The sequence below is a fragment of the Acromyrmex echinatior genome, chromosome 15 (genome assembly GCF_024713525.1).
Source record: "Acromyrmex echinatior isolate Ae372 chromosome 15, ASM2471352v2, whole genome shotgun sequence".
Taxonomy (NCBI): Eukaryota; Metazoa; Arthropoda; class Insecta; order Hymenoptera; family Formicidae; genus Acromyrmex; species Acromyrmex echinatior.
The window spans coordinates 7,244,803-7,272,636 of record NC_141866.1 but is presented as its reverse complement, the minus strand read 5'-3'; the positions used below and the strand labels follow the sequence as shown (position 1 = coordinate 7,272,636).

The window sequence follows — 27,834 nt, the reverse complement described above, 5'->3', positions numbered from 1 at the left end:
CAATCTCGATCAAAAATTCCTCGTAATAATAGACAATCGTAAAACCGCAACGGTCTACCCTCGGGTGAAATATATTGATGCCATGCTTAAAGGAATAGCATGAAAATGATAGAACGTTGAAGCGACGTGTAATTTCTTGATTCAATTTATGATTTATGTAAATCTCGTTTGTTTTTTTGTTATATTAAAATATTAGTAATACTTTCTTAAAGATAAATAATTGATAAATATTTGATAATTATCACAATATTTTAATCATACATATGTGCATTCACATGTTGTATTATAATTATTGTTTCAAGTATTTACAACGTAATAAATTGTTTTTACAAAACAAGATTAATCGCGCAGTTGAATGTTTTAAAACTAACCCTGAAGATACATATGTCGTGTAAAATATTCAGACAAGATTCTACCCATTGCGGAGTATCTCGTACACTTGTCGAGGCATACTTTGCGTTCAAAAAGCAGAAAGGGCGAACGCGCACGACATCGCGCGACGTCGACTATGCGGTTCGTAATAAATCAAATCGTGTTTTTCAAGAGTGCCGCGATTCGTGAGCCTTCCATGCACGAATGGTAATGAAAACCATTGCATGATAGCCTGATAACATTCCCCGCGACCAAAGGGACGAGGAACACGCGTGTCTCGCTTACGAAGACAACGACGATGAATCTCACAAAACCCATTGCTCCTGAGTATAAGTCTCATCTCTCGTATTCTCTCATTGCCCGTACTCTGCACATACCTACATACGTGCATTCGCAATCGTGAAAAAGAAACAGTCAATGTCTTTTCTTCAATTGTGCAGGATACGTTTAACAGTTAACACGCGTACTTTAAAGACGATTTGTAAAAAACAATTTAATATTATGCCGCAACTCTACATATAAATCTCTACATTGTTAAATATCAAAAGGATAATGAAAACCCAATCCCTTGAGTTAAATAATATTTTGTTATTTTTAATTTCTATGTGTCAAAATGTAAATCAATCGTTCTGTTTTAAAGTTTACGTTCATATTAATATTTAATAAACTAAATTAAGTCAAGTTTAATATCTTAATTGCTCATTTTTTCATTTATTCTTTATTTTATATCTCAGGAGCCCAACTTTAATTATTCCTTTTTCAAATTTAATATATTTTCTTGAGTTAAATTGTTCAACTCTATTGTTTTAATTAAATTAATGACATTAAATTAATGACTGAGGAATAATAGCAATCTACAGAAATGATTAAAAATAATTCAAATTGAGTATAATTTAACATTATAAATTCGATGACGTAAATCTTTTATTACTGCACGGAAGGAACAGTTTTGTCTATCTAAAAATATAGCTAGATATAGATTTGAAAATGATTTTATTGGATTGTTAAAATAATTACATAGGACGCTCAAGCATAATGTTGGAAAAAATTTTGACATTTTAGCATTCAACTTATAAGCATCCTACATACTTATTTTAACAGTCCAACAAAATTATTTTCGGTATCTAATTAATTTTTTAGATATTTCAACGAAACTGTTCGTGTGCCTGTATTATAAAATTTTTTCACCCGCTCCTATTATTCAAGTTCTGTTGTATTAAAATATTGCATTTCTCTCAATAGAGTTATATTATTACTATCATTATTATTTCATATTACATCCTTTTACGTTATGTGTCATCTGTTAATAAATGTATGAAGTAGCTAATTTGCTTTATCCGCGACATCCTCCTTCTCACAGTCCATTTAAGCGCTGTCCGCAAGTCCATTTCGCTGCCGCGATCTTTGTCTCTGTCATGCTCCGGGACAACCGCGATGTAATTAATGCGCGGTACAGCGGGCAGAAGAAAAGCCCGATCCTGTACGTCTGTCATGGAGGACTCGTCCGACATGGTAGACGGGCGAACGAACGCGACCGCGATGCTCGAAATGCATGTCCTCGCGTGAGAACCGACTTGTTCTTACAGTCCGCCGCCGGCTTCCGACCGACGTATGAATATTTGCCTGGCAGAATAATCGATCGATATATTACGGCGAATTAAAGCTTCAAGCGCGAGCTATTATCGCGAATTTCTGCATGATACCGCGGATGTTGAATAATATATTGGTTTATTTTGATATTTCCTTGAGATAATTAATTTGAAGAGCCGCGTTGCCGTTTCATGTAAAATTATATTATAGGATTAATATTTCAAAAGAATCACAGAAAAATGAAGACAATGGTCTAAAAGAGAAATTGCATATTGGACACCTTATATCCGTTTGCTTTGCAAATACAATGATATGTTTAATTTGCATTTAATTAATTCATCTATATAAGATAATCATTTCTCAGCTTCGTGCAAATAGACACTAAATATTCATACGAATTGGTCATCTGCTATGATGATCTCTCGTCATCTTGACGTATATAAAATTACTGTGAATAATAGACGTATTTAAAAGAACGAATATAGCGAATATTACATTGCCTAATTTCTCTCGTCGGTTAGTATTTTGATACCGATTTAATCCTATGGCATAATTTCAGAATCGTAATGTGTCGATAAGAATCTAATAACAGTAGCTATCAAAGCTTTCAAGAAATCACACTTTGTCGATATATCTATCGCGTATCTACAGTGCATTATCGTTTCTAAATCAAAATGAGATCTATGTTTGAACACATAATTGATATCCAAAAACTGCCGATTATTTCCAGAGACTCAAAGATTCAAAGAACTGATATGATACCGATTTGAAAATCTCGTCGTGAATAATTCGATTCGAAACTGCTTGCCGGTACTGAATGCGACTACTCATTAACATTCCCGCTTATTTGTTCGGCTGGGAGAAGAAATCATCTGCTTGAGAGTGAAGACGGGATCTTCGGAACGATTACGTGGCTCGCGCATCTCTCGCGAAAGGAACCACTCTCGCTTGCCTTCCTGCTCGCTCGTCTCTACCGTATAACTCGTTCTACCTTCGACCAACCTGCCGCGCTTTCAGTATCCGGATACAACCTGCCGTAGACGACACGCGCGCGATTTGCTCGCATCAGGTCCGAATTTTTGCGCGTCTCATTCGTTCTTTCCCCTTTACTTTTCGTTCGTTCAAATTCGGAAAACGAAAAAGCGAGACAAAAAGAAGGTGACAAAAATCTCTCTCAATGCAAAGTGACATAACACGTCAGGTAAGCGAAGTCATACACTGTTAAACTCAATAATGTCAAGTTATACCTTATTTGAGTTATTTATCATCGTTTCTGTAGATTGCCAGTGCTTTTGTTCAATATGTCGTTAAAATTAAAATAATGAGTTAAACAATTTAACTAAAAAAAAAATGTTTATTATTTACTGAGTATATATCGTCAATATGAATGTTGCTTATTTTGAAATTGACCACAGAAATGGATTGATTTACATTTCAACACGTATATAAAAGTTAAAATAACAAAATTTCTATTCAAGGGATTAAATTATCATTGCACTTTTGATATTTAACAGTGTATGTATAGATTATGATTCCAACATCGGTATTGTATATTTATTGATTTCTAATTCTGCTATCAATATCGTTATTTTTTTTTATTAAAATTTGTCTTCGTATAAAAGAAATAATTGGGGAGCACGAATTATTAAAAATTATAAATAACGTTTCTAAACTCTTAGAGAGTGCTTTATTTGTCTCCGCTATTAAGAAATCGAACAAAATTCTTCTTTCCTCTCTTCGCGAAGGATGAAATCTCAGATACCATTATTCAATCGGTGCGTGTCGTGAATGGAATACTTAAACCGTGCTTAATAATGTGACGACGACAAAAAGAGTGCGTACCATACGAGACCACACTCGGAATCGGCGTTTAGTCGCCGCAAATTAATATAAGCGATGGGGATCTCCATCTCTCTCGAATCGCTTCATCGAGTATGCGTACCGTGCGAGAGCGATCCGATTGCCATCTCGTCTCGTCTCGTCTCGTCTCGTCTCGTGAAATTCCTCGACGGCACATCGCGCCGCATCCTGATGATTAAATTTTCGAACTCACTATTTCAGGAATATTATTCTGTATTTTCAATCTACGAGGCCTTCCACGAAGAATCGTAATGAAATCGCGTACGATACATATAAAGCTGGAATTATCGTCTTCGAAAAAAAAAATTTTTAATATTTCTACATTTATTTTTGAACTAATATTTTATTTTTAATGCTTTTAGAAACCGCATTATGGAAATAATGGTTTCACGATGAAATGATAACATTTCACTGTAACATGTATTCTACGCGCATTCTCTTTCAGTCACGTATTTCGTCTAGGAAAGTGAGACGAAAGCGGGGAAGTTTGAGATGATTGTGCTTTCGACACTTTCTCCAGGAGTGCTTTGTAGCCTGTAAACTTTCTTCGTTCGACAACCCTCGGTCTCGGCCGAGAAATGGAGGAGAATCAAGAAAACGTAGCGACGGTGGCGGCGATGATACGCGAACCGAAAGTTTTTCCGCGGCGGTAGCAGCGCAATCATTTGTTGAACACACTGCCAACAAATCCAATACTCCTAGCAAACAGCGCGAACATGTGAATTTTCTTTTCTTCTCTTTTGCCGCTATGCCTCGCTCGGGTCGAAGGAAAGTATATGTGCGCCGATACATGTGAATGATACAAAGGAAGACACACACAAATATAATCGCGTTCACACTTGCACACGCAGCTTACATATGCATGTACAACGAGTTCATCCATCTTTTGTGTGTGTGCGTGCGTGCGTGCGGATGCGGTGTGTTCAAATGTCTAAGTACGAGAGGTACTTCGATCCTCGTGCTATTGATTGCAGCACACTTCATACACAGGTAATACACTTCGAATGTAATCGTCATCTTAATGATGTTAACGTCAATTTCGACACAGGATGAACCGCTAAAAGTGTCTACATTATTGATGTCATTGCTTCTCTTAACGTGATAGCGATATACGGTCTCAAAACTAATTGTTCAGACAGAGCGTCATTATATTGATAATTTCTTTAAACTACTCAGGTGTTAAAATTGAGATTCCACATATGCATTACAACACTGATAATTTTACAATTAGTTGTTCAAATATAAATATAAACTATGTAAATGCGTAAAAAAATAATTTTTAACAATAGTTTAAAGAAATCATCGACATAATGGAGAACTGTCTGGAAAATTAGTTTCATGGCTGAGGTAAAATAAAAACAAATCTTTTGTATGCATTTTTACTGAGAAAACATCGGTATGTGTGTAAACGTGTATACAAATGTAACATTATTACTTTCCAAATATTGAGAAAATGATTTAGATTACACTCATATACATAGAAAATCAATTTTGCTAAAGTATTTAAAAATTTAACTTAATACAAATTTAAAAATAATTTTATTGGACTATCAAAATAATTATGTAGAATGCTCAACTCGAACATAAGAACCAATGCTGTAAAAAATTGTGAAACTATCCAACTTGAGAGTCCTACATAATTTTGATGAGCTAACAAAATTATTATTTTTGGATCTACAGCTAAATTTTATTTTAACAAAAAGTTCTTTTCGTGTATACAAATGCAATTTCATGATAATCACTATTCTATGCGACTTTCCTCGGCATCGTAGTTTTCTATGTCGAAAGTACTTGTCGCAGATTGATTATATGGCAACATGAAATTTGTTTGTATCAAGAGAAAACGCAAAGAAAATGCGCTTTTCCCTCAGCGATTCAACTGCGAATCCCAAAGCATCCAGAAAAGGGAAACGTGAGAAGACTCTGGATTTATTCGGATACACATTCCCGTTGTGAAAATACCGCGTGTGCGTATACGATGTAACGGCTGCCGCGCGATACCCGAAGGGCGTGGAAAAGGACCGATTTCTTAATATCCCCTCGGGACTCGAGGATCAGATAGATATCGGTTAGGTTCGGCTATCTATTCAATATGCCTCCATTATTTGGTAGGTGATAAGGTGGAACGGCAATCCACCCCTCTCTCGATTTCAGTCCCGTCTGCTTTTGCGTGCAGGGATAACCTGACTCGCACGACCTACAACTACATCTTCACTTCCCTGGGGAGTTTCGCGATGAATGATAGTCCTCACCTCTCTTCTCTCTTTTATCTCATCGTAATACAGTTTTCGTTTTTGATAAACTTGTATCATTTACATCATCCGCGCGAAGTGAAATTATGATCGTTAAATCAAGGTGTTCGTTTATGTCAATTACATTAAAATCATTTTATGAATGAGTCGATAATAATACATTAAGCCTGAAGCCATTAATAATTTCAAAGTAAAACAGAATTTAAGCAGAACGAAGATATTATGTTAGAGAAGAGAGAGTTAAGAGAAGAGAGGAGAGAATGCGTTTGTAGTCTCTTTAGTTAATATCACGTTCATATTAAAAAAGATATACAGAGAATTCGTATACCCATGAATGATAGTATAACCATGAATGAGGTTATTTTAGATGAAAAAATAAATCTAGAAGAGACTAGACATAGAATAAAATTTTTTCATATGAAATTTTATTTTCGAGAAAACCAACTTTAAATATTTACCGGATACAAATTTAATTGAAAAATTAAAGTATCAAACGCGTCAGAAAATGTTCATAGAAATTTACTTCGAAGAGCAGAATTGTACATTCGATAAAATGGGCAACATTTTTAACAATTTATAAAGTAATAGAATTTATCGTGAACATCCTGTTTTTATTGTATATTTTCGAATACAAGAATAAAATACAAACCCAGTACAAGAAAACACAAACATGAGCAGAAATAATAGTTCATAGCGAAATCCATGAAGTCGATACATAGTTAAGTGCACAGGTAATCGAATATTTCAAATCGATTTTCTCAAAAACAAAGCCTCACATGAAAAAATTTTATTCTACGTTTAAAATCGTCCTCTTCCCAATTGTACCATCAATTCACGCGAACATTCTGTATATATAAATAAAATTATATATATATATATATAATTTTTAAGTATTTTATAAATAGATTTTTAATTTAGAATATCTTTGCTTTTTTATCTTTGCAAAGAACACCACGCGTAACAAAGAGCCACGAGATCTTCGAAGAGAAAAACGACTTTTCTTGCTCGTGTTTTAATGCTTCCAAGTCTCGGAGTTCATTTGTGCAAATCTATTTTGTCGCGACTTCCGCGAGACGTCAACATACAATGTTGTCGAATATACACGTGCGCGTTCGCGTCGTGCGCTGAATTGCGACTCGACGGTTTCCAGGTTACCTCGTGCGCACCTTTTCACAGAGAAGAAACATGGTGTAGGGTCCATAAAGGCGGGCGTATCTCGCCTCGTATCTCGACGGCGGCGGTAAAACCGCCGCGCCCGGGGATGTGAGCCCCTAAGGGTACACAATAGGCCCCATATGTTTGCGGGGGTGTATAACGTACCGCGCTCCATCGGGACCTCGATCGACCTCCCGTTCTCCTCATACCCGCCATCTCCTCGTCCTCTTCCATTACTAGTTTCGATGTGTACGCCGTGGTTTCTCTATTTCGCGAAGTGTTACCTTGCAGAATCGTTTCGCGCGAATACACACGTGGCTCAACAATGTAGCCTCGTAGGATATTGAGTCGATGTTATGTAAAACTAATCGAGCCGTCAAGCAAAACAATATATAATAGTTAATAACATAAGGCAATAATTTCTCACAGTTTTTAACTGTTAATACCCAATGATTTCGCCACGATAAAGAACTTTCCATCTTTCGTCTGCAATCATATTTTTACTTCTTCCGTCTTCTAACCCAAGTAGTTTTACTATTCTAGGCTTGCAAAAAAAAAAGGAAAAATTCAGGATTCCTTCTCAACAACCCTGTTACATTAAACAAAATAGTTTATTAAAATTACATTATCAATTAACAAGTTAACAATTTGTTAACAATTTATTTTAGGAGAAGAAAAAACTGTCCTCTTTCTCGGAAAAATTTGACAGAGAAATTTCGCTTGTGTCAAAAGAAACCCAAATTGCAGAGAGTTAATACTAGTCTCGATCCTCTATTAATATAACCCAAATTTTTTTGGTGACTATTTAATTTATTTAACGTGAAATCAACAAATATCAATCTCTAAATACAAATTAATGAAATCTTTTTCAATGATATTTTTTACAAAAATTTTTGAGAACGTTATTAGTTATCAAGGAGACATACCGCAAGATATATATGTCATCTTATGATAAAAAATAAAATAAATCAACAAGATATTGATACATTTGTACATGACTTCAAAGTTCGAACCATAAAAGGATCAAGTACGATCTTAAGATCATAAACATAAATCAATCATAGAGACATATTAGCATCTTAAAACATTACTTAAGATAATCTTGAAATAAAATCGAACTATTAATATTAGTCTAATTTTTTGCTTAATATCATAAGACAAAAACACTTGCACTGCACTATGCTGCGTCGCGGTTGCACGAACGCGAATGAACACGCAACGGTTCAGTGGTACGTACTTACATGTAACGAGATCTCGCCCTTATTGGAAGATTATCTTGAAAATGGCTAGCAGTCTCGTTTGATACGGCATGCAAAAATTTATGATTGACTCAAAGATACGCGCAATCGTTGATGATGTAGACCTTTTCAAGTATCGTGTACCCTGTTGCAACCGCGTTGTAATCGGACTTCCGCGAGATCTATATTGCCATAAATACCCGTATTGTCAGTAAGAAGCATATGCCAATATTACAAGAGCTGGCCTTAATTATGTTTATAGCGAACCGTGAGATCGTATAATACCAACGTAACATTTAGTTTACCGAACTTTCCGTGAGACATGCGAATTATGCAACGATACAAGAGAAAAAGCGGTGGAAATTTTTACAGGAGAGGAGATCAACGGTGCTATAAATAACGTGTTGCGTACTCTATGATTATTTAAATTTTCCACGAATACGTATATGATTCTGTTAAATATATAAGATACGTAATATATGAGACATAATAAAATTTTGATTCATTTTGTATATATCAAAAATTAATTATTTTACAATTAATCTTTACAAGACGAGAAAGCCATTGTAATAGTGTCATATTTTGAAGCAAGGAATACAATAAAATAATAAATTATAATAAAGCTTACTCAAGGAAAAACTGTAAAATTTAAAAAATAAATCTCCGCCTTTTCTAAAGATTAATCACGAGTTTTATCAACTGCATCTTCTAGATAAAGAAACTATTAGATCTGATGAGTTATCGGACCGAAAATCCGGCGTGAAAGCTCAGCGCTGCCTAATTATGGTGTGCGTATATAGACACTAACGAGTTTTAATGAACTCGAATCGAATGCACTCGAAAGCACCGAGCGCCACATTGGCAGGTCGCGTCAATCAGATAGCATCGTCGAAACGTAGTAGAGAGAGGGTCGCTGAAGTGCCGATAACCACGATCCGGCTTCCTGCTTTAATTTAATTGGACGATCGCCAGTCACGCGTGCCGCCTGATAAATAATTAACGCGTCTAGTCTAGATCGATTATCGAGGCGTCGCGTCGCGTCGCGTCGCGAATGAGGGATAAAACGAAGGGTAAACGCGCGAGGGATGCGGGAGAGAGAGAGAGAAAGAGAGAGCTGGACCCGGAGCACATCCGCCGTTGAGAATTATTTTAGTCTCATTTACTTATCATCAGTGCTGCCTTATCGCGATTGGCGATAAGAAATGCAGAATAAAAATGTTACCGGTCACGCGAGTTGCAGAAAGATGTGTTCTCTGGAAGTTACGGCATCTACAGTCGTTGCACTTACAAAATTTATCTACGATCGGCTGTTTGTCACAATGTAACGAAGCATAGTAATATCGCTGAAAATCTTAGACTGTATTTACGTGAAAACAAAATAAGAGCATGCATAAACAACTTGGGAGGGAAATTACCCATATTCCAAGAGCATTATAATTAATAAACTCGATTATACATCTTGAAACTTCATTACATTTTATCCGCTTTATCAAGTACAGTCATTAGGGCAAATGCTTCTTATTAGTAGTAAAATATCCCTTCATTCGCCGCGCTCGCGATCCAGCAATTTGGGTCAAAGCATGTCGCTAATAACGTTTAATGTACCTTCGCAATTGTTTCAATATGACGCACCATTTCCTCACAATCCAGAAATCATAGTTTCCGAATATAGATTGATGCTTCGACCTCGAAAAAATATTTTTTGCGTATAACTGACTTTTTATCAATAAAAGATTGATTGCAAAACTAATGAGAAAAATATGCAGGAAATTGGAACACTCAGAATGTATCGATAAAACCTTTATGTTACATGTGAATGTATTCGCATATAATGTGACTCACATAAACATGAAAGAGATTCGCAAAGGAACGAGTTGGTCCATCTTATTAGTAGGAAAAGAGAAGGGGGAATATTAAATGTATCGCGCTAAATATATGCTTAAGCTGCCTCATGTATTGGCAGTCCGCTTTCGGAATACTTAACGATATCGATTATCTGTCCACAAAATACATCATAAACGAATAGACTAGTAATAAGCCTTTATCGTAAAGTGACACTTGTGATTATAATGCAGTGAATTATCATATGCTGTACGGTATCAATAACACTGTTAAGATATTGACTTAAGGAGCACCTTCGTCGAACGATATAACGTGTGTTAATGTCTTGCATCAGGATGCATTATTTACAAGCTTATTAGTTATTCCAACGATATTCCATAAGATATATATATATATATATATATATATATATATATATTTATATACATATATATAGAGTAGATACATAAAATATAATTATAAAAAACCTAATAAAAGTATATACGTAATTCTTTTGTCCAATACGGGCTGTTTAATTATCGCGATTAAACATTAACTTGGTTCGAACAGGTGCAATGTATAAATGTAAGTGTTCAGCTGTCCATCGAATATAATGTTTGCCTATCACAGGATAAGTCAAATTATTAATTTCGCGAAATATATTCCAACGATATCGCTGATATAAGTAGCCTCATTTTTATTATAATAAATACCTGCCGAAAGTGCTGCGAAACCGATAACAGCTTTATTTACACAACCATCTTGGGGACTTTGTTCAAACGTCGCGAGTTTGAATCATCGAAATAAATCAAATCGCGATAGAACAAAAATGTTCTTGATAATCTTTTTGTGAAACGTACTCGCTCGTTCTGAATAAAATGTAACGAAAAAGGGCACGTTTCATGGAACGCTGACCGCCCTCCTTCGCACGCGGCAGAAGATAAATATCATCGCGAGTGCACTGCACCGGAACTCTGGAGCTGGCGTTCATTATAGCCGCTTAATGGCGCGATTTACCATTGAAAAAACCTGGCGACACCGTCTGAATGAGCCATTACGGGTCGCTCTACAGAAATAATTATCGCAGTATTGACACAAAAGGGCGCGCTGGCTGGCACGGACGCGGGCGAATGCCTCATTGGCGGTACACCGAGATGATGCGAGTGAGAAGAGAATCCCTCGTCTTTTTCCGCGCATCGTTCTCCCAGTTTTCGCGCCTCTTTGTCACCCCTTTTTCTCTACAATTTATTTATGTCGCGAAAAAGAAATGTGAATGAATGAATGAGTGAAAAAGTGTGTGTGTGTGTGTGTGTGTGTGTGTGTGTGTGTGTGTGTGTGTGTGTGTGTGTGTGTGTGTGTGTGTGGTGTGTGTGTGTGTGTGTGTGTGTGTGTGTGTGTGTGTGTGTGTGTGTGTGTGTGTGTGTGTGTGTGTGTGTGTGTGTGTGTGTGTGTGTGTGTGTGTGTGTGTGTGTGTGTGTGTGTGTGTGTGTGTGTGTGTGTGTGTGTGTGTGTGTGTGTGTGTGTGTGTGTGTGTGTGTGTGTGTGTGTGTGTGTGTGTGTGGTGTGGTGTGTGTGTGTGTGTGTGTGTGTGTGTGTGTGTGTGTGTGTGTGTGTGTGTGTGTGTGTGTGTGTGTGTGTGTGTGGTGTGTGTGTGTGTGTGTGTGTGTGTGTGTGTGGTGTGTGTGTGTGTGTGTGTGTGTGTGTGTGTGTGTGTGTGTGTGTGTGTGTGTGTGTGGTGTGTGTGTGTGTGTGTGTGTGTGTGTGTGTGTGTGTGTGTGTGTGTGTGTGTGTGTGTGTGTGTGTGTGTGTGTGTGTGTGTGTGTGTGTGTGTGTGTGTGTGTGTGTGTGTGTGTGTGTGTGTGTGTGTGTGAGTGTGTGTGTGTGTGTGTGTGTGTGTGTGTGTGTGTGTGTGTGTGTGTGTGTGTGTGTGTGTGTGTGTGTGTGTGTGTGTGTGTGTGTGTGTGTGTGTGTGTGTGTGTGTGTGTGTGTGTGTGTGTGTGTGTGTGTGTGTGTGTGTGTGTGGTGTGTGTGTGTGTGTGTGTGTGTGTGTGTGTGTGTGTGTGTGTGTGTGTGTGTGTGTGTGTGTGTGTGTGTGTGTGGTGTGTGTGTGTGTGTGTGTGTGTGTGTGTGTGTGTGTGTGTGTGTGTGTGTGTGTGTGTGTGTGTGTGTGTGTGGTGTGTGTGTGTGTGTGTGTGTGTGTGTGTGTGTGAGAGAGAGAGAGAGAGAGAGAGAGAGAGAGAGAGAGAGAAAGAATAATGAAAACATATGCGGTAGGAACGAAGGACATAGAAGCAGGGAGGGAAAGAAAGACGAGAGACAAATCCATGACAGAATGGAGATGGCGGCTCTTGGAAGGGCAGATTGTTTGTTTGTCGGGAGCTCTCAAGCGCACAAACAAGTGGAAACAAATAATATCCTGGCCGCATTACGACAAGGAGTCGATGGCGAACCGAGAGGACTCGATGTGTGCAGTTAGGGTGGCTCCATCTCTCTCTCTCTTTTCCCCCTCTCTCTCTCTTGCTCTCGACTTGCCACAATTGCCCCAGGGCGACAGTAACGAGACGAACGAGTGCCGCACGTCCCGTCATTAATGCCGGCCTCGGGCCCACTCGTCGTTTTTCCCCGTGCATTCGCTTTCACGATTTAACGCACACATATCTTTACCAATATAACGGTCCCGCTACCGAACTGATCAAAACATTTCAAAAATTGACTCGAAAGTTCAGGAGATAATGATCAAATCGCATCAATATATCTTCGTTTGCATTCAGTCGCACCTTTGCTGAGAAATAAGCATTTGTATTCAAAGAATGATAAGTGTTACTTCGATTTCTACTATATATTCCGTTTATTATATCACATAACATTTAATTTAGTATTATATCATTTAAAAAATGATCGTTATTTTAAATGAAATATCTTATCTCTTCAGAAATAAATTCATTTTATTTTGTTATATAGTTTCATTATTTTAATGATTTTCAAAATTGTTGTACGTGAATAAATAATTATGAACATAAAGAACAATTTTAATTTTTTATTTCGGATTACTATTTTAGGTTAAATTAAAATTATTACTTAATTTCGATTTTTAGAAATATCATTGTCAAAAGTTAACAAATTTAATATTTTCCAATCTTTTGTAAAAATATTGTATAAAGGTAATTTATAAGCATTCAAAATGGAAAAATATATGTTTCTTTGCAATATTAAAAATATATATACATGTATTAAAATTATTTAATTTTTTTTATTCGTTACAATGATCTCAGATAGAGCATTATAAATACTGTTTTGAACTATTCCAATTATAATAGCCTCATCGAGCAATTTTATTAACTAATTCGGCGCGGCCTATATCGCTTTTATGTCGACCACGTAAATAATTTTAATATGGTAATTAATTTGTATGGGCAAAGAGCGTATATATCGAGAACAGGAACGGTCGGTATATTAAACGGGCATATGTATTTATGAGCGGAGCACGACGTAATCGGTGGACAAAGCAGTTATTCCGCGGTAAAACGCGCTGTGGACGAGGTTGCCTCGAAATTGGCTGAGGATAGTCATAAAGGAATAAACCGCTGGCGCCATAAAAGCGACCGACGTGGATCAGTCAGGAAATTGTCGGTGCGATGGCACGAGGAGGAGGAGATGCTAGAGAATCCGTGCTTTTCGGTTGAACGTACGAGGGGACGTTCATTGATTACCCGAACCGATTCTCGTGATATCGTAAATCCGCGGAAACTCCGGAAATCTAGTAATTGAACCACATCACTCGCTTGTCGGAAAATAATATTGCCCTCAAGCAAGTTTGCTCGATCGATGTAAATTATCGTGCAATTTGTAATTATGCAGAAACTGGACTGTACATACATCGTACGCTTAACGAGTACAAGTTAACATTAATATTTTTTTCGAAAGGAAATTTTTAAGATACTTGTTGATTACTTCGTGACATATTGAATAATTCTTATCGATTATTTTACAAACGAGCAATCGAAGTTGAAAACTGTGCAATGTAAAATTACACAGTATATCAAGTATCATTATCAAGTATTTACATGACTTAATTTAGATGCTTATCTCGTTTGCGCGATCGTGAATACGATAACATCGAGGTCATTAATGGCTTCCTCGCTATTAATGAATTTTGTAGAAGACAGGCAAGAAGAGAGCCGGTTCCTTAGTCGCCGCACACGACGATTTACTGTATATCCGTTATTTATCCTCTGTTCGACCGTGGACCAGCTTAATTGCTCAGCCAACATCGGTAGCGCTACCTCCATTAGCCTACAAGCCGCTTCATTTACACTCACTGTGCGCAAATGTACAGAATGTTTCGGCGTCTTTTGCATTGTTACTTGCGGTCCCTCATTCGAGAATCAGTAAATTGTCGAGGGAAAAATAAAGGTTCTGAACGCACATCGCATACAGCACGCTTATATCTTAACGTTTCTGATCGTCAACATTTTATCAACTTTAATTAATCTTTAATTAATCTAAACTTTACTTATTTATATAAACGAATAACTTCACTCAATCTAATTATATGGAAAAGATGATTTTTTGCTGAAGCATTTAAAAATTTAACTACATACAGATCTGAAAATATTTTTGTTGGCTCGTTAAAATAATTATGTAGAATGCTCAAACTAATTTCTAGATATCATTTTTGCAGCATTGCTCATCATGCTTGCGATTTCTACGTAATTATTTTGATACTTCAACTAAATCATTTTCAGATCCCTAACTAAATTTTTAGATATTTGTTTCAACAAAATCGTTCTTCATGTATATGCACTATAAAAGGGCCTTTTATTTCACTTGAGATTAAATCGAAAATTACAACACGTTATTATTATTTAACAGTAATAACATGTTATTATTTTTTAATGATCAGACGCATGATTACCTACATTAAAGGAGCAAACGAATCGCATGCAGTTAATGTAATCCTTGTAATCTGTAATTTACTCTCAAGCAATCAAATCGCAGGAAACGACAGTTTGCGGAAATCGAAAGAATTTCATTGTCACTTTCACAAAACATTCATCTATGCGGACACATACGCACGCAGATATGTACATGTATTTTCCGCTGACAAATGCTACCCGAGTACAAGTTCGCTCGAGTACATTGCATACACGGTAGCTAATGGTTCGCATTGCACAGGTAATTCCGTCGCATGATCGTCTCTCTCAGTTGCACCTGCTCGACACTCACCATCTCCATAGGACATGTGTAAAGTTATCGTATCTATTCGCTCATGCTCGATGACTGATGAGTGCGTTTACGTATTTATACTTTGGAAAAAAGAAAGAGATTAATAAATTTTCTAATATAAAAAAATTAGTAAATAAGAGGGAAAGATTTAAATGTGAAATGAAATGAAAATATCTCGAATGAAAGGTAACTAACTTGATGTTAATTATTAAATGTTTTTCTTTTAGCAACAAACAGGACTTTGAAACCGAGAATATATCACAAGATTTTTTTTATAAAAAAATATTGCAAAATTAATTTGTTTACAGTTTGTTTCGTAAAAAATCGCTTGCTTATACTCGAGATAAGCCACTTTTGAAATCAGCAGGTGCTCGGGCAAGATTCTGTTGTATAATAATAAGCGGAACTCGTTATTAATCGTGTAATCGATCCATCGCAAATTTTACGGTTTTATATTTATAAATTATAATATTATATTTACCTCTTCCTCCCTAACAAAAAGAGACTAGCAATTATTCGTACATAAATACAGCAATGATATTATACAAGAATAGCAGTTACAACCAAGCCTGCCATAAACAGATTTTCGCGGCTCTTCAGTCATGTGTCATTCTGTTCTCGAGAGTAAGTTCTCTTTCTCGAATGGATCTCTACAAATACAGCTAAGTGTACGATTCCATCGTCGAAGTAAGGATGCGCGATTTCGGCTGGATATATGCTAGCCGAGTTCCTTTGAGACGTATTCTTCGAGACGTACTCTCTCCGTCACTCCCTCTTCCTTCTCCCAGAGCTTTCACAGGCAGACAAAGCCAGCCCTTTCCACGATAGTCTTCGCACCCTCCGAATATCTCTGCCTCGCGTTTCTCGATTCTTCCTCCTCGATCTTCTCCCTCAATCCTCCCGCACTGTCTCTATCTCTCTCTTTCTCTTATATACGCTCTCTTTCCACAGCACGACGACGACGACGACGACGACGACGACGACAGAGCATTGATTGCAGGTTCACGGTCTGGAACCTCAATTGTCGCATCTAAGGCACGCTTCCACGCCTCGAACAATCGCCTCACTGCCGCTTTCGCGTCTCGTCCTCATAATCCGTCGCTTCCATCTCCACCTCCACCTTCCTTCTTCACAACCATCATCCGCCTCCACTTCTCCTCTACTACTGTCGACGAGAAGCTTCTCTCGCTTCTGAATACGAGACTCTTCGTCATCGTCGTCGCACTTTCATCATCTACTGTCCTTTTGCTCCGACAAAGTATTCGTTCAAATTACGATCATTCAAATCACGTGCCCTCGCCTGTTCTATCATAGTTCAAGAAGTCAGGAAAATCGAAGCGAAGAGAGGAATTATATTATTCGAGAAATTTCCTTCGTATTGTAATATAATAATGAAATTTTTTTGTCAGCATAGGAATACAATTATGTTCTATGCAAAGATCGTTGGACGTATTCAAATTGTAACGCTATCGTAGAAGTAGCACTAAAAGTACACTGTATTCGAGAATTAACGATAATGTCTGTAGAGCGCTTTACATAATCAACAATCTCGAACGTCAACGTTAATAGAACCAAAACGGGTTACGGCGTACTCGCTTTCTTTCGCGAGGTGGTTATAGTATCCCTCGTTGTTACCGTAACCCCTCATTATACTCCTATCGCAGCCTGTTATTAAAGCTGTTTCTCACTTTTATGAAACAAAGAAGCGCGAATTAAGCAATAAATACGTCGGTGCCTTCTGTGCAGGTCGACCGGTTCGGCAACGACCGTGACACGGCCAGGTGCAGGTATATCTCTCGGGATCGAGCTCAGATCGTTGATCTAATTGCGATCAGCAATGTAGCCAAACCCGCGATCGTATCAAACGCGATCTCGTCGTTAATATAACAGACTCTTCAATAGCCGTAATAATTACAAATTCGAATGTTATCACTCATCAAAATTATGCCTTCTTCACTTTTTTTGAAAACTCCTATTAATTAAGAGCTATAAATTCAGTCATATTTTTTACGATCGATCTATCATAATCGCAACGAAAGATAACACTAAAAGAACAATTTTGCTAAAATATTTAAAAAATTTAGATACATACAGATATGGAAATAATTTTGTTGATCATCAAAATAATTATACAGGAAACTCATAATACTACAGAAAGTTTTGACAGTCTAATAACCAGTTTGAGTATCTTACATAATTATTTTGATGGTCTAAAAATTAGTTTCAGACCTGTATCTAGCTAAATTTTAGATACTTCAGCAAAATTATTCCTTCCATACAACCAATAATTTTCAAATACAGAATTTCACTAAAATTTCACTAAAAGGCGCGTGCGATGTAGAACGTGCAATTCTAACGTAGAAAACCGCTTCTACATTTACGATGATATACAAGTGCAAGTACGTTAACACGACGCGAGTACAATGGACACGCGTTTCACAAGGGAACAGGGCAGAAGGTCGCGTTGATTGGGAGGAGGGTGGATGGGTGGTTTGTTGCGACAATGGCGCGGTTACTTTGTCCAGGAAGTATAGCACCACCGCCAAACCACCCTTCTGGCTTAAGCCACGAGACGCTAATGCAAGTTCCGGTAACTGCCGGGTGAAGAAGGATGACGATAGATAGATGTAACAACAAACTGAGAGAGAAACGGAGAAGAGGGGCGACGGAGAGGAGTTGGCGGAGAAATAAAAATTGTCGTGATGCCTAGTAAAAATGGAAGTTTATTCCCATGACCTTTTATTATCACTTTGCTCAACGGCGTCGGTACACGCGTACTGAACTAATTCCATTCTATCTACCTCACGCCGCTACAGAGAGAAAAAATTGGTCAGGAGAGAAGAGACTGCGAAGCGGCGTACAATAAGTTACGACAAGTTAAATATAAATTGCACCGACGATATACGATCGCCCAGCGCTTAAACTTATTCATGTAGGTCTTTGACCGCGTTTTGCGAGATGGCCCGCTTATAAAGAGCCGACGATTTATGAAATACGATATATATTTAAAAATCGCATCAAGGATTACTGGTATTACGACGATACGTTTCTTGTTCGCTTTAGAAGAAATAATGATTCTTTTGAAATTCTAGTCTGGATAAACGAATTATCAACGTGGCATGCAACGATAATTCTTTCAAGTATAAAGCTATCATATAACTCTTCGATAATTACAACGGATATCGTTAATTATACTTAATGATGGATCGGTGGAGTAATAAGAAATAAAAATGATTAAATCGGAAGTTACTATCACAGATTGTAATCATCATCATACATGGATTAGCTACTCAAGAAACGGAAAGTTCAAATAGCAAGAAAAAAGTCGCAAGTGTATAACAGGCTGTATGGAACGATGAAGACTAAGAGTAGAAAATCAGGGATAGAGGGGAAACGATTCCATGTTTCCATGTCGGACCGAGTCGTCAGACTTGTTTCAACGAGACTTTGCGATTACGACGAAAATGGCGACAAATGTTAACGCGTACGTATATCATCGGTTGCGCATATCAGCCGTTATAACGGATATTTTCCTGGTAAGAAGCGTTTAAATGTATGACCGGTTACGCGGAGAACGCGACGACGGGAGGGATGAGGGGGAAGAGGGCCAGAAACGAGCTGGAGGGTGTAAGGATGCAGCCGCGCCTAATGCGCGTTTCGTGTCAACGAGGGCGACGTTCGTATAGCGACGGAAAAGGAGTCGCACTATCACCGACAGGAGTCCCTCTCCTTCGGCAAGCTACGCTCCTAGGGGGTTGTTAGCTACCACCCTCGGAAAGGAACGGGGGGATGGATGCTGCGAGGGGGAGGGATGTGGGACACGTGTTTCCAGGGTCCCGATTACCCACCGTCGCCTTCTTACACGCGTACATCGCTATGCTCGCGTAATGTCCCTGTCGATAAAACCCCGAGGCGCGACGTCCTGATTTATACCTGGTATGAATATATCGTGTACGTATAAGCGCTGCGTATCCTCATCTTCGGATTATACTCATGCAAGTGCTGCGAAACGATATACCGGAAATTTCGCCGTGATCATGAAATTTCGCCGTGATCATGAAAGTTCGTCGTACCGCGGATTATTCTTATGATGGAAATCCTCAGAGGCGATATTTTTCTCGCTCTACCTGCATCCTTTTTCTCTCAGAAAATTTCTTTTTATTTCAATATAAATTAAATTCTATCCAACAATTATGTTTATCTCAATTTATCTTTTTTAAGTTTTAACCGAACGTTAAAACGCTCCTAAATCATTTAAATATAAATCACTTTATTTTTGTTTTTATAAAGCAACTTTATACGGAAGATTCTTTATATGGAAAGAATGATTTTACTGAAATATTTAAAAACTTAAGGTGCAGATCTGAAAATAATTTGAACTATCAAAATAATTAAGATGATAATGTAAGATGCTCAAGCTGGTTGCTCGAATATCAAAATTTTTTGCAGAATTGTTCATCATGCTTAAGTTTCCTACACTGAGAGAAATGTTATGAATAATTTTGTTATGTTTTAATTAAAAAATTGTTATTCTAATTAAAATTTTGTTATTCTAATCAAATTTTGATTAGAACGACACAATTTTTTAATTAAAACATAATGAAATTTTCATAATTCACATGTCAACAAAATTATGATTATTATTTATACCAAACATTTCTCTCAATGTATATGTTTAATTTGATGATCCACTAAAATTATTTTCAGATATATTTCAAATAAATTTTTAAATATTTTAGCAAAATCGTTCTTTCCGTATATGCACTTAGCGATAGAGACAAAGCAAGATAATTTATTCAAAATTCCAAGTCCGATGTAAGATGCGACTTCGGGCACTCTCGGCTAAGCGTATAAATGCGAACGTGCGACAGAAGCTGGGACGTGGAAAAGCGCGCTCGAGAAGAAGATAGACTAGGATAGGATGGTGTTCCGTGGAAGAGCAGAGAACGTGAGTTGTATCGCCAACCACGGCTTTAATAAACCCCCTTGGATTCCTGGTGACGCACTATTGTGGCGGAATCACTCTGATCCTTAAGGTGGTAGTCCGCCTATCCTTCGCGCCCCTCCTTCTCCGTCCGGCCTCTTCTTCTACCCTTCTATCTCTCTCCGGGTCTCTCAATATCCCTTTGTTTAGGGTGCTCACGAGTAGTCGGAGCAAGGATGTCATGCGCTAGCGAAAAGGTTCTCGCGCCATCCCTCGGCCCCGACTTTACCGGAATTCTCTTACAAGACTGCATTCGGAAGCTGGGAAATGGATGTTTCTCGTGATCATCTATAGTGTCATTCAGGAATTTTCCGTAAAAATATTAAATTTTAAGATAACTAAAAGAAAGCTAAGCATATCTATCTAAATATTCTCCGCTTTAAATTAAAAAAAAATTGTTAGTTTAAAATATCCGTCAATTGTTATTTTCATATATTTAATGTCAAAATGCAGTTACAAGTTTCCTGATCTGAAATCTTTGAGGGAGCGAAGATATTAATCATGTTGGCACGTACAAAAGCAAAAAAGGAAACTGTGTTAACGTGAACTAGGGTCGATAGCTCGGCGAGATTGTTAGATGCATTTTCTTCGGCACGTGACTACATCCGCCCATGTAATTTAAAGAGCCATCTAAGTTGCGCGTGTATCCCTTATGCGCTGTGATACAGCTCGTTTTATTTCACCGCATTCATTAGAATAGCCTGTAGGCAAAATATTATACGTGCCCAGGTTCTTGAATGGATATGGGCGGACATAGGTTGCGAGATCCCGATATTCGATGATCGATTATACTTTATGTTGAGAAAGAAAGTAGCACGCGCTGTTGAAAACGAGCGGTAATGCTCGAACACACTCAGAAAACAAGGAGAGCATTAAGTTTTAACGAGGATGCAAAACATTCCAATCCACTTAGGTCCAAGGAATAACACGAATATGTTTTGGACATTACATCGCTTAACAGCTAATGTTAATGTCGAGATGTGCGCGTTGCAGAATAGTTTTAAAGAAATACAAATGAAAAGAAACATTTCACTGTCGAGTAAAATTAGCATGGACAATTCGTAAACAAAACTATCAGAGAGACAGAGCGACGACGTGACAAAAATGATATTTCAAATCGAAGATTCGTCGCCGATTTGATAACTCGCCGCGCGCGCGTAATTCGAGGTTTATCCTCTCCCACGAAGTGAAAGACAGCCGCGAGTTGGTTAATGTATCTATCAATAAATTCTGCTCGTACACATATTGACATTCCGCATTTAAGCGACTATAAGCGCCGCGAGTTTTAGTGCTCGGCGAAGAGTTGTCAAGCCTTCTCGTTATATCGACAAAACGTGTCTGCTCATTACGTTGACAGACAACGCCGACAGAAACGAATGCGACGGCCAACGCATATTCCGTGTGATCTGTCAGCTCAGACCCGGGACGGTAACACGAGAGCTGAATGTATATAATATATACACACACACACACACACACACACACACACACACACACACACACACACACACACACACATATATATGTGTATATACATAAATAAAATCGACTAGCGTTTTCCACCGCGAAGCGAGTGATCCAACGTGTTCAGAGAGACAGCCTATTGCGTTACCGCGACGATTGCAGATGAAAATGACTCGCGTTCTCTCCTTTTCTCGATTTATTCATAAAGTGAGTGGAGAACCGTCGAGATACGACAAAAACAGTCGGAAACTCGTGAAATGGAGAGGACGGATCGCGACGATGTGGAAAAGGGAAGAGAACCGACGTTGACAACAAGTCGAGTTCGACGGTGTACGCGTTTGTATTAAAAGCTTGCAAATTCGTCGCGCGGAGCGTCGAGAGAACTGTCCGGAATGCAAAAGAAAGCGATGAGATAAACGCTGAAGGGGTGCAGGCTGATTAAGAGATGGAAAAGCGATGGAAATGCGGATATTCAGCCGCCGCCGGCTGATATTAACGCGAACTACGGCCGGAACTGCGCGAACGAGTATTTTTAATTATTACTTACGAGTGTGCACTCGAGATGGACCAACGGCGGATGAATATAAAATGACGCCGCAGTTTTTTTTAAATTGGATCCCGTTGAACAAAGTGCCGCGGTGCGTTCCTGACTGAATTTTAATTTTGATTACTCGCCGCATTACTGCGTGCCAATTCCATTCTGGTTCTCGTCTGCGGCCGTTATATGAGCATATATATATATATATATATATATATATATATATATATATATATACACGCAACGATACCTGGTTATGTGTAATATTAATTATACGCTTACGGTTTTCTCATAATGGAATTTCTATGGAATTCATGACGGCTACCGCTTTAATTCGCTGCTTTTCAATCGTGCCACGGTCTGGCTTTTGCAAAGTAACGTTGGCTTTCACGTAAATGGAATAAATTAACCGTCTGCAATACTTAATGTGACGTCGAAGTAATATATATTTGTCTGACTAATTTTTAACATATTTGTACTCGGCGTACTACCGTTGGCCGATTTACTATATTCCTTTTTAAGCGAATCGTGTACACGACAGAACAAATGTGCTCACGGTAAACATCTTACGAGCTTCCTGGAAACTTGAACGCGGCTACCTGCAACTTACAAAATACGCGTCTGTAAATGTTGTTTATTATCCGCTTTTTTAAATGTACATTTAGTTTTTGTTGATGTTGAAGATGTTATCAATTGTTCCGCTCCTTAAAATAAATGTCAAGTTGCGCAATTATTACGCCATACTCGAACAATTTGATCGCACGTAAACCGATACCACTCCTGTTCTAACGTGCAATGACCGTCTTGACAAACTGCCCGTGAATGCCGTAGAGTACACGGTAGCAACGCAAGAAACATGGCTGCCGGTAATGGAGTTTACCTGGAACACTTATGCACGTAGGCCACGCACATGAACGAATAGCACAGCGAATTGCTGACGTAGAGAGCCACCGCGAGAAGTACCGCCCTCCGGAAGTACACTCCTGTTGCATCCTCCCCCCTTTTCTGTTCGTAATATACGATGCGCTCTATCGCACCAAGATGGTCGTAAACACAGTTAGTGCGTGAGACTCTACCGAAAATATTTAATAGTTATATACAAGTACGGGTCTCTTAAAATAACTTCCGTCGGATCTGCATTACAACCGGTGGTTGTACAGAGAATAAGCCTACGACTCTTACATCAGTAATTGCAGGATGCTCGGTAATTTACCAGTAAACCTGCGGGCGTTTCTTTAGTCAGCCGAGGGTCTGATCATTATTATCCGAGCAATAAGGGAATCCCTCGATCGCAACGGCGCCTCCGGCGCTACTCGTAACTCTTGATGTAGCCATATACCAAGGGGGAAAGCTGGTTTTACGAATTTTGCCAAGTGCCCGCCGGATTTGAAAGAAAGCAATATTCTGTTGTATCTTTTATTTAATGTAGACGGATATTAGACTATCTATCCCTTTAAGAGTCTTAATTTTGAAATGACCGGTGGGACTTACATGCTTCGCTTGTCGCTTAAAATTCGGTTAAGTACTCCGTCTTTCATTCTTTATTTATTTCGAACGCGGTATCGTGTTTCACAAAATCAGAACGACTTAAAGTCAGGCTTAAAACGGTCCGCATTGCCTGGCAGGTCTCGGGGGGACACGCGACACTTTGGGTGGCCAGTCCCTCATCCGCCGCCCGGATAATGGATTCCGGGGCTACACCTTGGCATCAGTTATTTTAATCCGACGATTAAAAATGTCAGACACATGTTCGTGAAAGGCGCGATTTTGCGCTGCATGGACTCTTGTGCAAGTTCAGAGGATTAGGTCCCTCGTGGCTTCTCGACGCGTCGGATACGACACGACCCAAAGTAGATCTCGGATCGTATGTAGCGTAGGATACGCGATGCCGCTCAATTTCGAGGATCGAGAATCAAGAATCGAAGACCTGCCGGCTCATCCAAAGGATCGACGTTCGTTCGATACTGATTTTATCAGAATTTCATCCACAGAATTTTGTTTCGAATAATCGGATAAATTCCATATTAACAGCAACAAAATCGTACCAAACATTTCAAACAAAATGGTATGCACATTCATTAAGAAAAATATTTTGATTATATTAACCTTTCGTAGGTACAAATTTTATTTATTATAGATACTCTCTCTGAGTCTTTTTTGTTCAGTTCACATTTTTTTACTATTCTAAACTTTCAACAAATCTAAAAAAAATTCAAAATTACTTTTCAACGTTTCTTCGTTACATGTCAAATAATTAATTTAAATATTAAAACTTTTATTTAATAAAAATTGAAATTTGTACCAAAAAATTTGCCCAGATTAAAGAAGACTCAATGTGCCTACGAAGAGTTAATAAAAAGTACAAATAAAATTCATTTTGATGATAACCAGAATTCTAATCAGAATTCTGGTTATCATAAATAATTTCTAATTATATTGAGTAAAATGGTAGATTTTAAATTTAATTATAATTTGGTTGATATCTCTTGGTGGAATCTACCAGATTCCCAATTTATGCAGATTTCTTTTCTCATGTTACAACGCTGTGCTAAAAATTGTTACACGGATCTGAGTCCGCCTTTACGCATGTTGTATAAATTCGCGTTGTGACCAACACATTCAACCCAGTAATTTCGCTTCTCAGAAATTATGGATTCATGTCGTTTACAAAATGACCGAACCCGTCGAGCAGTCGAGTCACGTTTATGCCGAAGAGACACGACCGCACAGGTGTATTACTCCGTGACGCAACGGACCACATAATTCCTAAGGGGCGTTTGCGGGGGCGGAGTCGTGACTGTAAAGGAAATGCACAAAGTGGTAGCCACGCGTTTATACGTGCAAAACGCGAAACGTGCCGCCATCGAAGTCGAAACGATATCGCACGCTGATGAAGTGTGGCCGATAACTGCATGTCAAACGATGCCATTGACAAGTGCTCGTACAACAATGCATTTAACAAAGTAGACAGCTGTCCAATAGATAACGAATGCGACCTGGTTGCCTCGATGTAGCGGAAAATGCATGCGTTTTCGCGTTTCCTCTTTGTCTTTTCCTTTTTTTTTTTACACAGGATCGCAGCATTGAACATGACCGTACGCGTGTAAGCGGAGATAGCGGATACAAATACAAAGATAGTTGTTACAAAGCTCTCGTTCATGTTTAACGTTCAGGTTATCCGTATGTATTAACTTTTGCGAGGAGACAATTTTGGCAAAGGCAGATAGAATGGTCCATAGAAGCCTGAACCGCGGCGAGAAATGATTTGATATCCCGCTGTGTCTGCCGGATTCGCACGTATGTTAACAAGGCCGTTTCACGCATATATACACGATTATACTCGTCTCACACCTGCTTACCACTTTAGATCTCGAGGATACGATGCTGCGAACCCTAATTGGCTTGTCCTCTCAAAATTTCTTACAACTATATTTGCTGCTACTGTCAGCGCAAAGTATATTATGTATTCGATAAACCTTTTGCAATAAATATACCCAAATAGTACAATGAAAAACTTATGACTATTAGAAAAACTTCGTTAAAATTAACTTAATCTCTGTTTGATCCCTTTACGATTAATTAAAATAAACAGAATTTGAGAAAATTAAGTCGTTCGAAATCTTGCAGATGAGCAATCAGACGGATAGACAAATGGACTGATGGCTGGATAGAAGGACCAACACTATTAAATTATAAGATAATTTGCTACGCTACGTTACTTAATAAAAACTTCAGTTAACCACTATTCTCGCGATTAATAAAAATAGCTATTAAATATAATCGTGCTTTGTACTTTTGAAAATAAGTAACGCGATTTATTATACAAAATAGTTGCTCGATATCGAGCCTCTATCGAGGGACTTGCCGACAAAACCGACAACTTGCCACTCTCGGAACCTCAAGAGGCAGGAAGGGATGGGTGTTTTTTCTCGCCGTTTCAGACGCCAGGTTAGTAATTAACGCGGCCGGACTATAAATCTGAAATTGATCGGCCCTTTTTGCAGGAAGGCGATTTGGGGACCCGGCAGGCAAACACATCGAACGCTTCAAAATATTCTAGATTGCCAATGTATATTTCCTGAAGCCATTATGAATACCGAATATATTTATTTCTCACACTGCTTATTGTACAAATTAATTGAATAAATTTTCGATCTTGGTTCACTCTAAAATTAATGTGTTATGGTTTATGATACTATCGCCCCATTATCGTTTTCATAAATTATCCTCGAATTAAAATTAAAAAATGTATCCTCTCAAATTACTGCAGTGCATCTCGCGCGAGGGTAAACCAGATGGCAATGACCTGAGCAATAATCACGCGATAATTTTTACGCGTGCCTGCACACACCTTGCGACGCGATCACGACAAAATGATCCCGTCCACGAAACATAACTTTTTTGTCCGTTAAGTATCCCGATGAGAAATCATCCCCAAGTCAGCTTCATCCCGCCGCTTACCAGGTGCGAGCGTGCGCCCGCGCAACGACCGACCATAATTTATAATTCGCTGGGGTAGTGTGAGTTATGGAGAGTGGGTTGTATTTACCAATCTACTCCTCGTCATAATGTGCCAGCACTCTTTCTCTCTCTCTCTCTCTCTCTCTCTCTCTCTCTCTCTCTCTCTCTCTCTCTCTGCCTCTCCCCCCCTTCTCTATCTATCTACCTAATAACGCACACATATCTCGGTGTAATACTCCGCTCGGTAGTGCTTATGCGTGGCATTATATCATGTGAACGTGCCCACGTGAGCGCTTATCCGGCAGCGATGCAACTTGCTGCAACTGTACGTGACTATATGTCGAATCGCCACCATTCTATCTGAACACGCGTAGAAATGAAGGTCACGCTCGTTTGAGTAATTAAATGTACATGCTAACTGTATGATGTATATATTGAATGCTTTTGAATGCAAGGGATAGTATATATTGAATATGTTCAATGCAAGAGATATTCGACAATTCTGTTACATAACAGATGCGAAGATATATTCAATATTAACAGTTTCGGTTATATGATTGATATTTATTAGATAATCGAAGCTTAAGTTCCAATAAAACCGAGGATATCACGCGTTTGCCAGCTCAAGTAACGAAGTTTTGGCTGTCGTGGACAGTAACTTCGATCACTATCTACCAACCTATGGCATTCCCGAAACCGTACTCGTGGAGTAAAGGAATCCCTCTCAGCGTGGTGGATCGTGCAAGGAAGATCTGACTGTAGGATATTTACTACGCGACAATACAGAAATCGCTGCAGGAGTATAATGGCACTGCCGATGCGACGGTGCGACCTGGCGAATAACATTGGCGCGCTTATCGGCAAATCGCGAGG

General features: G+C 38.5%; 1 long non-coding RNA gene across 1 annotated transcript; it reads left to right on the top strand.

The window, feature by feature from the left end:
• Window positions 1-1,124: 1,124 nt before the first annotated feature.
• On the top strand, window positions 1,125-26,672 carry LOC147907251 (uncharacterized). The gene is made up of 3 exons (XR_015547596.1): window positions 1,125-3,163; window positions 26,128-26,448; window positions 26,505-26,672. It is a non-coding gene; the product is annotated as an uncharacterized LOC147907251 (long non-coding RNA).
• The last annotated feature ends 1,162 nt before the right edge of the window (window positions 26,673-27,834 follow it).